This window comes from Apium graveolens, chromosome 6 (assembly GCF_009905375.1).
Source record: "Apium graveolens cultivar Ventura chromosome 6, ASM990537v1, whole genome shotgun sequence".
Taxonomy (NCBI): domain Eukaryota; kingdom Viridiplantae; phylum Streptophyta; class Magnoliopsida; order Apiales; family Apiaceae; genus Apium; species Apium graveolens.
The window spans coordinates 274,027,561-274,042,201 of NC_133652.1; the positions used below are offsets into that span (position 1 = coordinate 274,027,561).

The window sequence follows — 14,641 nt, forward strand, 5'->3', positions numbered from 1 at the left end:
AGTTTCAATGAGATTATAGGCCTCGGTATATCTTTTGGCCCACAAGGCACCTCCAAAAGCTGCATCGAGCATGGGCCGAGATTGGGCCCCCAAACCATTGTAGAAACTAGTGATCACCATCCAGTCAGGCATACCATGATGTGGACACTTTCTCAACATCTCCTTGTAGCACTCCCAAGCTTCGCACATAGATTCTCCTTGTTGCTGCGCAAACTGAGTAAGAGCACTCCTCATAGCTGCTATTTTGGCCATTGGATAAAACTTCACCAAATACTTTTGCGCAAGATCTTCCCAAGTAGTGATGGGCCCAACTTGTAAAGAATGTAACCAATCCTTAACTTTGGCCCTCAGAGAGAATGGGAAAAGCCTCAGCTTGATAGCCTCATCAGTAACACCATTATATTTGAAAGTACTATAGATCTCGACAAAATTCCTGAAATGCATGTTCGGATCTTCAGTCGCAGCACCTCCGAAAGAAACAGAATTCTGCACCATCTGAATAGTGCCAGGCTTGATTTCAAAAGTATTGGCCTGAATAGCCGGATGAATGATGCTTGACTGAATGTCATCAATTTTAGGCCGAGAAAAGTCCATAAGAGCTGGATCAGCTTGAAGGGTTTTTCTTTTCACTCTCTTTATCCGAATCTTCAAAAACTATCTTCTCTGGAAAGTCAAGAGCTATATTTGTCTCCTCAGCTTTATCCATATTCCTCTTACGAGTGCGAGAACGTGTTTGCATAAATGCTCACTAGAGTACCTGAAACAAAACTGAAAGCAGTAAGTAACAAGTCTTAATCAATGAATCCTAATGACCACTGATGGAAAGTACATAAACTAAACAAATTAACACCGAGTCCCCGGCAGCGGCGCCAAAAACTTTTTAGGCACAAAGCATGCGCTAATTAATTCACGCAAGTATACGCGTGAACAAGTAATATAGAATAATTTCTAGTTCGTTCCCATAGATACTCTGATTAATTATATTTAATTAACACTTACTCACCAATGTATGATTATTCTTCAATATCAAGACAATAACAATTAAGGTTGATTAACTAATATTAACTACGAGAATTAAATACTTGAATTAACAATATTAAACACACTTGAGATCATAACTTCATTACTACTTCATTCAATAGTTATTGTTATTACCCTTAGCATGTAATGGTGATGATATTAATCGAACAACATGAAACTGATAATCGCCAACTTTGATTGTACGAATACCATTCTACCAAGCATCCACAATTAAGATATAGGTTGAATAGGCATCAATTATGTTAAGACCCTATATGTCTACAGAATTTGACAACATAACGATTTAAGCGCAAGTTATTCATGATGATTACACAAGGCAAGTAAAATGGTTAGAGTTACCCACTAATCATGCATACAATACACAAACATATGCTAGCATGGCAAGTTCTAAATCACAAGATTCACTGTCTTTTCACAAGAGATTAACAGGCTATCTTACATGTTCGCGAAGCACATAAGACGAATAAGCACAACCTATGCTAGATATTATACAATCACCACATACCAAGGTATTAAACAATTAACTAAAGAAATCCATAGTAAATCCGCTAGGATCTCATGATCACGATTAGCCCATAATAGATCTCATCGTCACCATGGGTTCATATGAAAGCATGATAATAATACAACAATATAAACTAATAAAAATACTTAATAAATAATGAAGTACGTCACAAGAATATTAAGGTTCAAAGAGTACAGAAAACTAGCATCCACTGTTATGACGAATTAAACGGTCTTCTCGATCTTCTTGCATTCGCTCTCGATAAAGAAAACGTCTTCCCATAAGGTTTATATAATAACCCAAAAGAACCAGCGTCAACAAAAGCCCAATCATACTCGAATTATAAAATTCAGATTCTAATTTTCCGCACACAGGCAGCCACCTGCATCCTCCACGCGGGCACCTGCTAGCAGGCGGTCGCCTGCTCCCATCAGGCGGGCACCTGCAACTTTTCTGGAAAAATCCTTGGTTTGCTTCTGTTTTTGTTAATTTCTTCGCTCATCATCCCTAGACTGATTCCAAGCACTTCCTTAAGCTTATTTTGATGAAATCCACCTATCTAAGCAAGTTATATCCTGAAATGCAAAAAACACTAAAAAACGCGTCAAATACACAAAATATAAGTGGTATAAAATGCCACTTATCATGAACCACGGTTCTTCCTCTTGCACCCCAAACAACTGCTCATCGGGAAAAGACTCATTTATCAATGTCTTATCCTGTGAAGTCGCACTTGGATCTTCTAAACGAGAGAGATGATCAGCGACTTGATTCTCAGTACGTTTCATGTCCTTAATCTCCAGCTCAAACTCTTAAAGTAAAAGAACCTATAGAATTAGTCTAGGCTTCGAGTCCTTCTTCGAGAAGAGATAGCGAATTGCAGCGTGATCAGTAAAAACTGTCACCTTCGTCCCAAGCAAATAAGAACGAAACTTCTCAAAACCGTAGACAATGGCTAAGAGTTCTTTCTCAGTAGTAGTATAGTTCAGTTGAGCACCATTGAGGGTCTTACTAGCATAGTAGAACACATGAAATATGTTGTTCTTCCTTTGCCCAAGAATTGCTCTAACTGCATAGTCACTTGCATCACACATCATTTCAAAAGGTTCATTCCAATCAGGTGCAGTTATGACAGGTGTTGTAATTAAACTCTTCTTTAAACTCTCAAAAGAAAATATGCACTCGTCATCAAACTTGAAGGGGACATCTTTCTTTATAAGATTGCACAACGGTTTAGAGATTTTAGAGAAGTCCTTGATGAAACACCGATAGAAACCCGCATGACCAAGAAATCTGCGGACTCCCTTAACTGAAATTGGTGGGGGGAGATTTTCAATGACCCCCACCTTGGATTTGTCCACCTCAAGACCCTTACTAGAGACCTTGTGCCCAAAAATGATGCCTTGCTGCACCATAAAGTGACATTTCTCCCAATTGAGAACCAGATTGGTCTCAATACACCATTTAAGAATGGTGCCAAGATTTTGCATGCACTCGTCAAAAGAATCATCGAACAGAGAGAAATTGTCCATAAACACCTCCACATTCTGACTAATCATGTCAGAGAAAATGGCCATCATACATCTATGAAATGTGGCAGGTGCACTATATAACCCGAAAGAAACTCTTCTGAAAGCAAAAGTACCAAACAGACAACTGAAGATAGTCTTTTCCTGATCTTCTGGAATGATGCAAATCTAATTATAACCTGAATAGCCATCCAAAAGACAATAGTACTCATACCCAGCCAACATGTCAAGCATCTGATCAATAAAAGAAAGAGGGAAGTGATCATTTCTCGTGGCTTGTTCAGCTTCCTGTAATCCATGCAAACTCTCCACCACATGACTGTTCGAGTAGGAATGAGCTCATTCTTCTCATTAGCAACCACAATGATACCTCCTTTCTTTGGCACACACTGAACTAGACTCACCCAAGAACTATCAGAAATAGAATAAATGATGCATGCGTCTAGCCACTTAAGAATTTCCTTCTTCACAACCTCCTTCATGATCGGATTTAGCCTTCTCTGTTGCTCAACAGTCGGCTTACTTCCTTCCTCTAGCAGAATTTTATTCATGTAATAAGAAGGTTGATTCCCTTGATATCTGTTATAGTCCATCCAATTACCGATTTGAACTCTCTCAGAATTCTCAAGAGCTTTTCCTCATCACAATCTGAAAGGTCAGATACAATAATAACAGGCAAAGTAGATGCATCACCTAAAAAAGCATACCTTAAGTGTTCAGACAATGGTTTAAGCTCGAGTGTAGGAGCTTCCTCAATAGATGGCTTGAGGCGCTTTGGAGAATTTTTCAGCTCTTCCAATCCAAGAGATTCAAACGGCAGATCCAGCCTTCGCTTCCAAGGAGAAGCATTCTAATACTACAACTGCTCATCATCTTCATCGTCTTCACTATCTGAATTCCCCAACAAAGCCTTCTCTAAGGCATTAGACCCTAGCATTTGATCAAGTTCTGAAGTAACCACAGAATCTACCAACTCCACCTTTAAGCACTCCTCGTTATCAGTAGGGAATTTCATGGCATTGAAAATATTAAAAGTTACATCCTGATCCAGCACTCGCATAGTGAGCTCACCCTTCTGCACATCAATCAAGGTTCGACTAGTAGCCAAGAATGGTCTTCCCAAGATTATGGGAATCTTCTTATCCTCCTCGAAATCAAGAATTACAAAATCAGCTGGAAAGATGAGTTTGTCCACTTTGACCAAGACATCCTCCACAATACCTCGTAGATATGTAATCAAACGATCGGCCAACTACAAGGACATATAAGTAGGCTTAGAATCAGTTAAGTCCAATTTCTTGAAGATAAACAAAGGCATCAGATTGATGCTAGCTCCCAAATCACATAAACACTTGTCGAACGACAAATTTCCGATGGTGTAAGGAATAGTGAAGCTCCCAGGATCTTTAAACATCAGAGGTAACTTCTGTAACAGCACAGCACTGCATTCCTCTGTAAGAGCTACGGTCTCTAAGTCATCGAGCTTCACCTTCCGAGAGAGAATACCTTTTACAAACTTTGCATAACTAGCATTTGTTCAAGAGCTTCAGCGAAAGGTATGTTGATATGAAGTTTCTTAAAAACTTCCAGAAACTTAGCAAACTGCTTATCCAACTTTTGCTTCCGCAGTCTCTTAGGAAAAGGAGGTGGAGGATAGACCCGTTTTTCCCCTGTATTACCCTCAGGAGGATTGTTGACAACGGTTGTCTTTCTTGGTTCCACTTCTGCTTCCTTCTGCACATCTTCTTTAGCCACAACTTCAGATTCTGGAACTTGAGCTTTTTCTTGCCTTGTAACCTTCCCAGACCTCAATGTAATTGCCTTAACCTATTCTTTTGCTTCCTTCTTTCCTGGAACTTCTGTGTCACTAGGGAGTGTACCAGGTTGTCGATTCAGCAAGGCATTGGCAATCTGCCCAATTTGATTCTTCAAGGTCTTGATAGAAACCGCTTGGCTCTTACACATGAGCATCAACTCCTCCAATTCAGATTTTTCATTAGATTGTTGCAGTTGGAGTTGTTGTCTTAGTGTATATTGCGGTTGTTGAGAACTAGGAGGGTTATATTGCTTTAATGCATATTGCTGATAAGGCTGCTACACCGCATTCCGAGTGTTGCTCCAGTTGAAGTTAGGATGATTTCGGTTGTTGGGATGATAGGTGGCTGGAAGTAGTTGCTGCGACCTCTGAAAGTTGCTCACCAACTGAGCTGATTTACTAGAAATAGCACACTACTCCGTCTCATGCGCACCAGCACAAAGTTCACAGACACTAGTGATCTGATTAACTCCATAATTAGCCAAAGAATCCACCTTCATCATCAAAGCCTTAAACTGAGCAGCTATAGCAGTAGCTGCATCTACCTCCAGAATTCCTGCTACCTTGCCTTAAGTTAGTCTCTGAGAAGGGTTCTGGTATTCATTAGCATCCATCAGTTCAATCAAATCATAAGCTTCATTGTAGCTCTTAGCCCATAAGGCTCCACCTGATGTTGCATCAAGTATTGGTCTAGAAGTCGCACTCAAACCATTATAAAAGCAGTTAATGATCATCCAGTCAGGTATTCCATGATGAGGACACTTTCTCAGCATCTCTTTATAACGATCCCAAGCTTCACATAAAGACTCTCCTGATTGCTGCGCAAATTGAGTAAGAGCATTCCTGATTGTAGCTGTCTTCGCCATAGGAAAGAATTTAGTAAGAAACTTCTGAGCAAGATATTCCCACTTGGTGATAGAGCCTGGTGGTAGAGAATGCAACCAACATTTAGCTTTATCCCTCAGAGAGAATGAGAAAAGCCTTAGCTTTATAGCATCTTCAGAAACATTGTTGAATCTGAAAGTGTCGTAGATCTTGATGAAATCTCTAATATGCATATTGGGATCCTTCATCGGAGAACCCCCAAACTGGACTGAGTTCTGCACCATTTGAATCGTGCTAGCCTTGATTTCAAAAGTGTTAGCCGCGATGGCTGGTCTGACAATGCTAGACTGAATATCAGTGATTTCGGCTGAGAGTAGTCCATCAAAGCCTTTGTATTTGCTTCCGGTTCACCCATTGCAACAAGAACTTCTTCTTCAACTTTCTCCTCTTCTACAAGAACTTCTTCCTCTACTACAACTTCTTCCTCCACTTCATCTAGTGTTCTCTTTCGAGATCGAGAACGCGTTAGCATAAACGCTCTCTAGAGTACCTGAAAAAGCAACAAGCAAACAAGTAAGTAAAATATCTGAGTCAGTGAACTTTAATGACCACTGATGTCAAGCACATAAACTTAAAATTAACACCGAGTCCCCGGCAGCGGCGCCAAAAACTTGTTAGGATGAAAATACGCGCTAATATTCACGCAAGTATACGCGTTCGCAAGTAATATAGAATTCTTTATAGTTCGTTCCCATAGAGATTGGTTTAGGTTAACTTCAATTAATGTACTTATGCAACAATGGTATGGTTATTGTTCAATGCTAAGACGATTAACAAGTTGAGATTGTTTATAACTAAGAATTAACTAACCAACTTTAATTAAGAGAATTGAGGTTGAATTACTTATATGAGACAAACATGGGATTTCAACTTTATTACTACTTCATTCAAAGTCATTATTCTTAACCTTAGCATGCAATAGTGATGACACTAATCAGACAACACGAAACTAGTAAACGCCAACTTTCGTTGTATGAATACCCTACTACCAGACATCCACAAAAGAGATAGAAACTGAATAGACACCAAATATGTTAAGACCCTATATGTCTATAGAATTTGAAAACATAACGGTTTAATGCACAAGTTATCTATCATGATTACATAGGGCAAGTAAGATGGTTAAAATTAGCTACGAATCATGCATATCAAATATATGAACCTATGCTAGCATGGCAAGTTCTAAACCACTATATTCACTTTCGTTTCAATAGAGATTAACACACTATCTAATAAGTTCGTGATGCTCATAAGACGAATAAACACAACCAATACTAGGATATCATACAATCACCACACACTAAGATATCAAAACATATTAACTATTGAAATCCATAAGTAAATCCATTAGAACCCTGCTATAAAGATTAGTTCATAACGGAACTCATCATCACTGTGGGTTTCGATGAAAGCATGGTATAATAAACTAAGTCTTTATAAAACTGAATAATAATCAAAGTACGTTAAATAAGATTATAGGTTCAACAAACAAGAAAACTAGCATCTAAGATTACAACTTAAACAAAGAATCATAAGAATAAACTAGATCATCTTCGCCTTGGTTGTATTTGTGCTCTTAGGTCTTCTCGCCGTCATCTCCTTAGTTTTCATTATGAAAAACGTCTTTTAGATGTCTTTATATAGCAGCCCAATCAACATGGAAGTCTGGAAAATCACTCTTCTATTTGCAACATGGTTCTTCAGATTTGGCCTGGCGCGGGCGCGCGCTGTCCCAGCGAGGGCGCACTATTTCTCTGTTGTTTTGGCGCTGTCACGCGCTATCACAGCGCGGGCGCGCTGACCTTCTGGAAAAAATGAATTCCTTTATTTTCTTTGCTTTTTTTTGATAGCGATCAACGAGCATTCCTCCAAGGCACCTTCCTAACACCATTACAAGCATAAAAATATGGTAAAACCCTTCCTGCTTCCGATTATACCCTGAAATGCAAAACACTACAAAAATACATCAAATACATAAATAATTGAGTAAAAAACACCAATTCGAGCCTTTATAGAGCGTTCTAAGTGGATATAAATGCCACTTAACACCGACACATTTAACTAGAGTAGTGTTATTAGTATATTTATTGATATTCCTATCAACAAATTTGTTATAACCTAGACATTCTTTCCAGTTCTTATCATTGATGAAATTATAAACTTTCTTTCCTCGGGTCATCCAAGTTTTAAACACCTATTTTTCCTGTTCAGGAACTTTATCTAGTCTAGCATACCTGATGTTTATCTGAGTTTCATTATGTTGTGCTTTCTTACAAGCTTTTTCATGTTTATTCATGCAAACTAACTCAGATTCTAAGAAATCATTTCTTTTTTTAAGCCTCTTATTATCAGCAATCAAACTATCACATTCAATAGTCTTACTTTTAAAAGTAACATGCAAAGAGTATAAGAAAGTTTTCAGTTCAGACAAATTATCAATATCAACAGGAAATACAACTGAAGGTACCTTATCAGTTCCTGAGGCATTCTCCTCATGAGCTGCCATGAGTGCATAGCATTCATCATCATTGTCAGTTCCTGATGAATCCATTCAGTCTCTGTTGGAGTTTGTTATGACCAAAGCTTTTCAAGTTTTCTTGGGGCACTCACTAGCCATATGTCCCATTTCATTACAATTGTAACATGTCACCTTGGTCTTGTCAAACTTTCTTTCCTTGTTGTACTGACCATCACTCTTTATGAACCTGTCTTTGCCTTGACCCGAGAACCTTCTCTTGAAACCACCTATTTTCTGTGGTTTTCCAAACCTCATCCTTCTGAAACCTTTCACAAGTATTGCATCCATTTCAACCACCTAAGGATCATCCATATCAATTTCAGAATCCTCGTCAGTATCTGTGTCAGGATCTGATAAATCATCTGTATCTGACTCTTCCACAATGTTCCTTCTCCTTTATTTCTCATTCATCTTTTCCTTCCCTTTGTGAGTCTACACATTAGGAGCCACAACCTTTATCTTCTGACCTTTTCTATTCTTCCTTTGCTGGATCTCCAAGACATGAGTCTTCAGCATCCCATACACTTCATCCAGAGTCAGAGAATCAAGATCATATTGATGCCTGAATATTGAGGCATGTGTATCCCAATCTACTGGAAGGGCTCTCGAGAACTTCATGTTTGAGTCTTCCCTTTTATATTTGTTCGCACTAAAACACACGTAAAAATACACGCAAGCGCACGTGATCACAAGTAGTATAAGATATAAGTCAAGTTCATTCTCACAGGGACTGGTTTAGGTTAAGTTCAGATTATGCACTTATATAAAAATGTATGGTTATCGTTCAATGCTAAGACAAATAACAAATTCAGTTTAGATTTAACTAAGAGATGGTACTAAATAGCACTAACTAAGAGAATTAAGATTGAATTACTTATATGAGAATAAACATGGGATTCTAACTTTATTAAATACTTCATTCAAAGTCTATGTCTTTAACCCTATCATGTGATGGTGATAACAACTAATCCGTTAACACGAAATTAGTATATGCTAACTTTCGTTATACGTATACCCTACTATCAAACATCCACAATTAAGATAGAAGTTGAATAGACACCAATTATGCTTAGTCCCTATATGTCTATAAAGATTGAAAACATAACGATTTAAGAACAAGTTATATATCGTGATTACATAGGGTGAATAAGATGGTTAAAATTACCCACGAATTATGCATGTCAATTCATACATAAACCTATGCTAGCATGTCAAGTTCTAAACCTCTATATTCACTGTCGCTTCAATAGAGATTAACAAACAATATTAGATGTTAGCTACGCATCAAAGATGAATAAGCACAACCAAACTAGGAAATCATAAATCACCACACACAAAGGATGATAAAAACAATTAACTATTGAAATCCATAGATAAATCTGTTAGAACCCCGTGACAATGATTAGTTCATAATCAAACTCATCGTCACCATGGGTTCCAATGAAAACATGATAATAAACAATATAAGAGTACTAGGGATCAAGGAAAAATAAAAATCAATCATCTAAAGTATCAACTATATTAAAGAATGCAAAAGTCTTCTTCTCCGTAGCCGTCTTGTGCTCTATAGGTCTTCTCAATGCTCTCCCTTGGCTCCTTGTTATTAAAAACGTCTTTTTATCACTATATATAAGCCCCTAGTGGACCTGGACCCTCAAAATCATCAAATTCCACTCAAAACAGGATTCTGGGGCAAAAAGGATGGCGCGGGCGCGCCGGTTTACTGATATTTCTGGCACGGGCGCGCCAGACTTAGGTGATTTTTTGACAATTCTTCTTTTGGTCGTATCTTGAGCTCCGTTCGTCAGAATTAGGCGATTCAACTGCCCACGCAAAGATAACGAGATTCTGTACAACTTGAAAATGACCTAGAATTCAAAATCTGTTCTCTTATCAGCATAAAATCCTTGTAAATCCCTTTCCCCTCCAACTAGTACCCTGCAATACAAAAACACATCAAACATACCAGATACTTGAGTCCAAAACACCAATTTAAGCCTGAAATGAAGCGTTCTAAGTAGATATAAAATCCACTTATCACACCCCCAAACTTGAATCGATGTTTTTCCTCAAGCATAAACAGACTCAAAAATTACAAACAAACTAATACATGAATGCAACTACGTGAAAATGCAACTAGATGACAATGCAATTGATCCCCTCAGAATAACCATAACCAAGTGACTAAGCCAATGCCTCTAAGAATATAATGACTTTTAACAGAGTTCAAATAAATCCCACAAACCAACTCACAACCAGAAACGTGTATGTGTGGGATGCTTAACAGATATAATTTTGACACTAGATCAATAACCATAACTTATCTTTCATCAAAACAATCACAAGCTTATAAACAGAATAGACGTTAAACGCATAATGACTCACAATACCTCCTTTCTACTAGAGTTATACAAGGATCCATGCTACTATTGAACACATAACAAAGATGCTTATTTGATCGAGCAATGTGTGAGGTCCCAAAAGACTTATACAATAATACCCATGTAGCGACCGTTAGGTTAGTGGATCCCAGACTATCAAAGCCTTAGGTCACTAGGCACAAAGTCCCCTAGAACTTAATAACTCGAGTATTAAAGAGCTCACACTTGATCAATTATGCATAAACACGTATTTTTTCTTTTCTTTTTTTTTCTCTTTTTTCTCTTTTTTCTTTTTTCAACAATATGTGAATGAGTGTGTTTCGCTCCATCTCATTCAACCCTAGACTACTCATAAAAATATGAGTCGGCTACTAGCCATTTGATGCCTAGCCTTATTCACAACTAGCAATAAAATCTAAGTTTTTCTCCAATTTAAAATTCAATGTTCTTTTGTCATGAAGAGAATATCAAAAATTCTAAATTTAACCAAGGGATTAAATCTCAACAAATAAACAAGTATAGTCATGATCTAAATCAGAAACAACCTATAAGACTTGTGATTTTTTTTTCTGGGAATGCAAATCAATTCATTAAGACTTAAACATCCCTCTATTCGTCATCACCACACTCAAATCAACATCCACTTATAAATCAGAAATAGCTCAACCTAAGGGATCATGTTATATGCATGCACATGCAACTATATGGACTCACATACAAACACAAACAAATATGCAAACAAATATGACCTAAATGAACAATCATGCAAAAATATGAATGAATTACAACTATACATGCAACATAAATCTATATGGACACTAGACATGCAACATGAATCTATATGGACACTACACACAATTACTCATCCTTACATTATCACCCCCAAACTTAAAATTTTCAATGTCCCCATTAAAGGCAGTAATAAGGATATAAGATATACCTAGTCATCAGGAGGATTACCCTCCTCGGGTGGATGATCATGTGGCCAATCAACCTCGACACCAGTGGCTCAAAAAATAGTGTCCAAAGCCTGTGTCAACTCTGCAGCAAAATGACTATGAATGTCATGCATGGCCTCCATACACGTAGTCAAATGCCTGTATTGTTCATCACCAACATCAGTCCTATCAACTGCCTGCTGTGCATGAGAAAATCCCTCTGTAGGCACGGGAGGATCCATCCGACCACCCTCTATTTCATCAAGAATATATCTCAACCCCTTATCATGGGGTACACCTAAGAATGCATAACTCAAGTGATCTGGCAGCGGTTTGAACCCAAGTGTGGGAGCTTCTTCAATAGATGGCTTGAGACGCTCTTGAGAAATTTCCAGCTCTGTTAACCCAAGAGAATCGAATGGCATATCCAACTTCCTCTTCCACGGAGGTGCATTCAAAACCTGCATTTGCTCTGCTCCTTCTTCATCTTCACTATCAGATTCCCCTGTCAAGGCTCTTCTAAAGTATCTGTCCTTAGCACTTGCTCAAGTTCCGAATTCACTACGGAATTGACCATCTCTACTTTAAAGCATTCCTCTTCATCAGTTAGGAATTATGTTGCTTTGAACACATTAAAGGTGACCTCCTGATCTAGAATCCTCATTATAAGCTCTCCCTTCTGCACATCGATCAGAGTTCGGCCAGTAGCTAAAAATGGCCTCCCAAAGATAATGGGAATCTTCTTATTTTCCTCAAAGTCCAGAATTAAAAAATCAGAAGGGAAGATAAGTTTGTCCACCTTAACCAAGACATCCTCCACTATTCTTCGCGGATAAGCGATGGAACGATCAGCTAGTTGCAATGACATGTATGTCGATTTCGGATCAGGTAGACCAAGCTTCTTGAAGATAGACAAGGGCATCTGATTGATGCTAGCTCCCAAATCACACAAGCATTTATCGAAAGACAAGTTCCCAATAGTGCAAGGAATAGTGAAACTTTCAGGCTCTTTAAGCTTCGGAGGCAACTTTTGTTGCAGCACAGCACTACACTCCTCCGTTAGAGCAACGGTTTCCAACTCATCAAGCTTTAGCTTCTGAGATAGAATACCTTTCATGAACTTTGCATAGCTCAACATTTGTTCTAGAGCTTAAGCAAACGATATATTGATGTGCAACTTCTCGAAAACTTCCAGGAACTTGGCAAATTTCTTATCTAACTTCTGTTTTTGAAGTCTTTTAGGATATGATGGAGGTGGATAGACTTATTTATCCCCTGTATTACCCTCACGGGGTTGTTTGCAACAGCTTTCTTCTTTGGTTCCACCTCGGCATCCTTCTGCACAACTTTTTCAGCTACAATTTCATTTTTTGGAATTGGCAAGGGTGCAGACGCACCTGTATTCTGGACAGAATTTTCAGACTCTTCGTCTTGCTGAATTTAGGGGCTTGCGACCTTTCCAGACCTCAAGGTGATGGCGTTCACCTGTTCTTTAACTTCCCTCTTGCCTGGATTGGCTTTTGTATCACTAGAGAGCGTTTCTAAGTGTCGATTCGATAAGGCGTTAGCAATTTGCCCTATTTGGTTCTCCAGAGTCTTGATAGAAACAGCCTGGTTTTTGCATATAAGAGCTTGATTTTTGCACATAAGCCTCAACTCCTCCAATTCAGATTTTTCAATCGAAGATTGACCTGCACCTTCATGAGTTTGTTGTTGCATTCCCATTGGCTGAAACTGTTGCCTTAGTGCAAATTATTGTTGAACCCCAGGAGGATTGAATTACTTGTTTCCAAACTGCTGGAACGGCTGTTACATCGCATTCTGATTGTTGCTCCAGCTAAAGTTAGGATGATTCCAGTTGTCAGGATGATAAATGTCTGGAACTGGTTGTTGCGATCTCTGAAAGTTGCTCACAAACTGAGCTAATTCACTAGATATAGCGCATTGCTCCGTCGCATGTGAACCTGCACACAGCTCACAAACACCGGTTATCTGATTAACACCATAGTTAGCCAGAGAAATGATCTTCATAGACAACGCCTTTAGTTGAGCAGTGATAGTTGTAGCTGTATACACTTCAAGAACTCCTGCTACCTTGCCCTGTGGCAATCTCTTGGTTGGATACTGATATTCATTAGTAGTCATCAGCTCAATTAGATCATAAGCTTCCTCATAGCTCTTTGTTCATAATGCTCCACATGATGTTGCATCGAGCATGGGTCTTGATTGTGCTCCCAAACCATTATAGAAGGAATTGATGATCATCCAATCAGGCATTCCATGATGAGGACACTTCCTAAGCATCTCGTTGTAGCGCTCCCAAGCTTCACATAGAGATTCTCCCGATTGCTGCGCAAATTGAGTAAGAGCATTCCTGATTGCAGCTGTCTTCGCCATATGGAAGAATTTAGTGAGAAATTTTTGAGCAAGATCTTCCCAAGTAGCAATCGAACCAGATAGTAGAGAGTGTAACCAGCTCTTATCCTTGTCCCTCAGAGAGAATGGGAAAAGTCTCAGTTTCACCGCATCCTCAGACACACCATTGAACCTGAAGGTGTCGCAGATCTCTATGAAATCGCTGATGTGCGTATTGGGATCTTCCGTTGGAGAACCCCTAAACTGGACTAAATTCTGTACCCATTGAATCGTGCTAGACTTGATTTCAAAGGTATTAGCAACAATGGCTGGTCTGGCAATGCTAGCTCGAATGTCATTGATTTTTGGTTGAGAATAATCCATCAAAACTTTTGTATCTACTATTGGTTCTCCCATTGTAATAAAAACTAGAGTACCTGAAACACACGACTAAAGTAACCTTGTAAGAAAATAATCCGAGTCAGTGAAATTTAACGACTACTGATGACAAGCACATAAACTTAATTTAACACCGAGTCCCCGGCAGCGGCGCCAAAAACTTGTTTGTACTAAAGAACACGTGAAAATATACGCAAGCGTACGTGATCACAAGTAGTATAAGATATAAGTCAAGTTTGTTCCCACATGGACTGGTTTAGGTTAAGTTCAGATT

At 38.7% G+C, this 14,641-nt stretch overlaps 3 non-coding genes across 3 annotated transcripts; all 3 read left to right on the forward strand.

The window, feature by feature from the left end:
- The first annotated feature begins 130 nt into the window (after nucleotides 1-130).
- On the forward strand, nucleotides 131-237 carry LOC141669545 (small nucleolar RNA R71). Its single transcript, XR_012553818.1, has one exon. It is a non-coding gene; the product is annotated as a small nucleolar RNA R71 (small nucleolar RNA).
- Nucleotides 238-5,635: 5,398 nt separating this feature from the next.
- LOC141670066 (small nucleolar RNA R71) lies at nucleotides 5,636-5,742 on the forward strand. The gene has a single exon (XR_012554315.1). It is a non-coding gene; the product is annotated as a small nucleolar RNA R71 (small nucleolar RNA).
- An 8,146-nt stretch (nucleotides 5,743-13,888) lies between these two features.
- LOC141670240 (small nucleolar RNA R71) lies at nucleotides 13,889-13,995 on the forward strand. The gene has a single exon (XR_012554480.1). It is a non-coding gene; the product is annotated as a small nucleolar RNA R71 (small nucleolar RNA).
- Nucleotides 13,996-14,641: the final 646 nt, after the last annotated feature.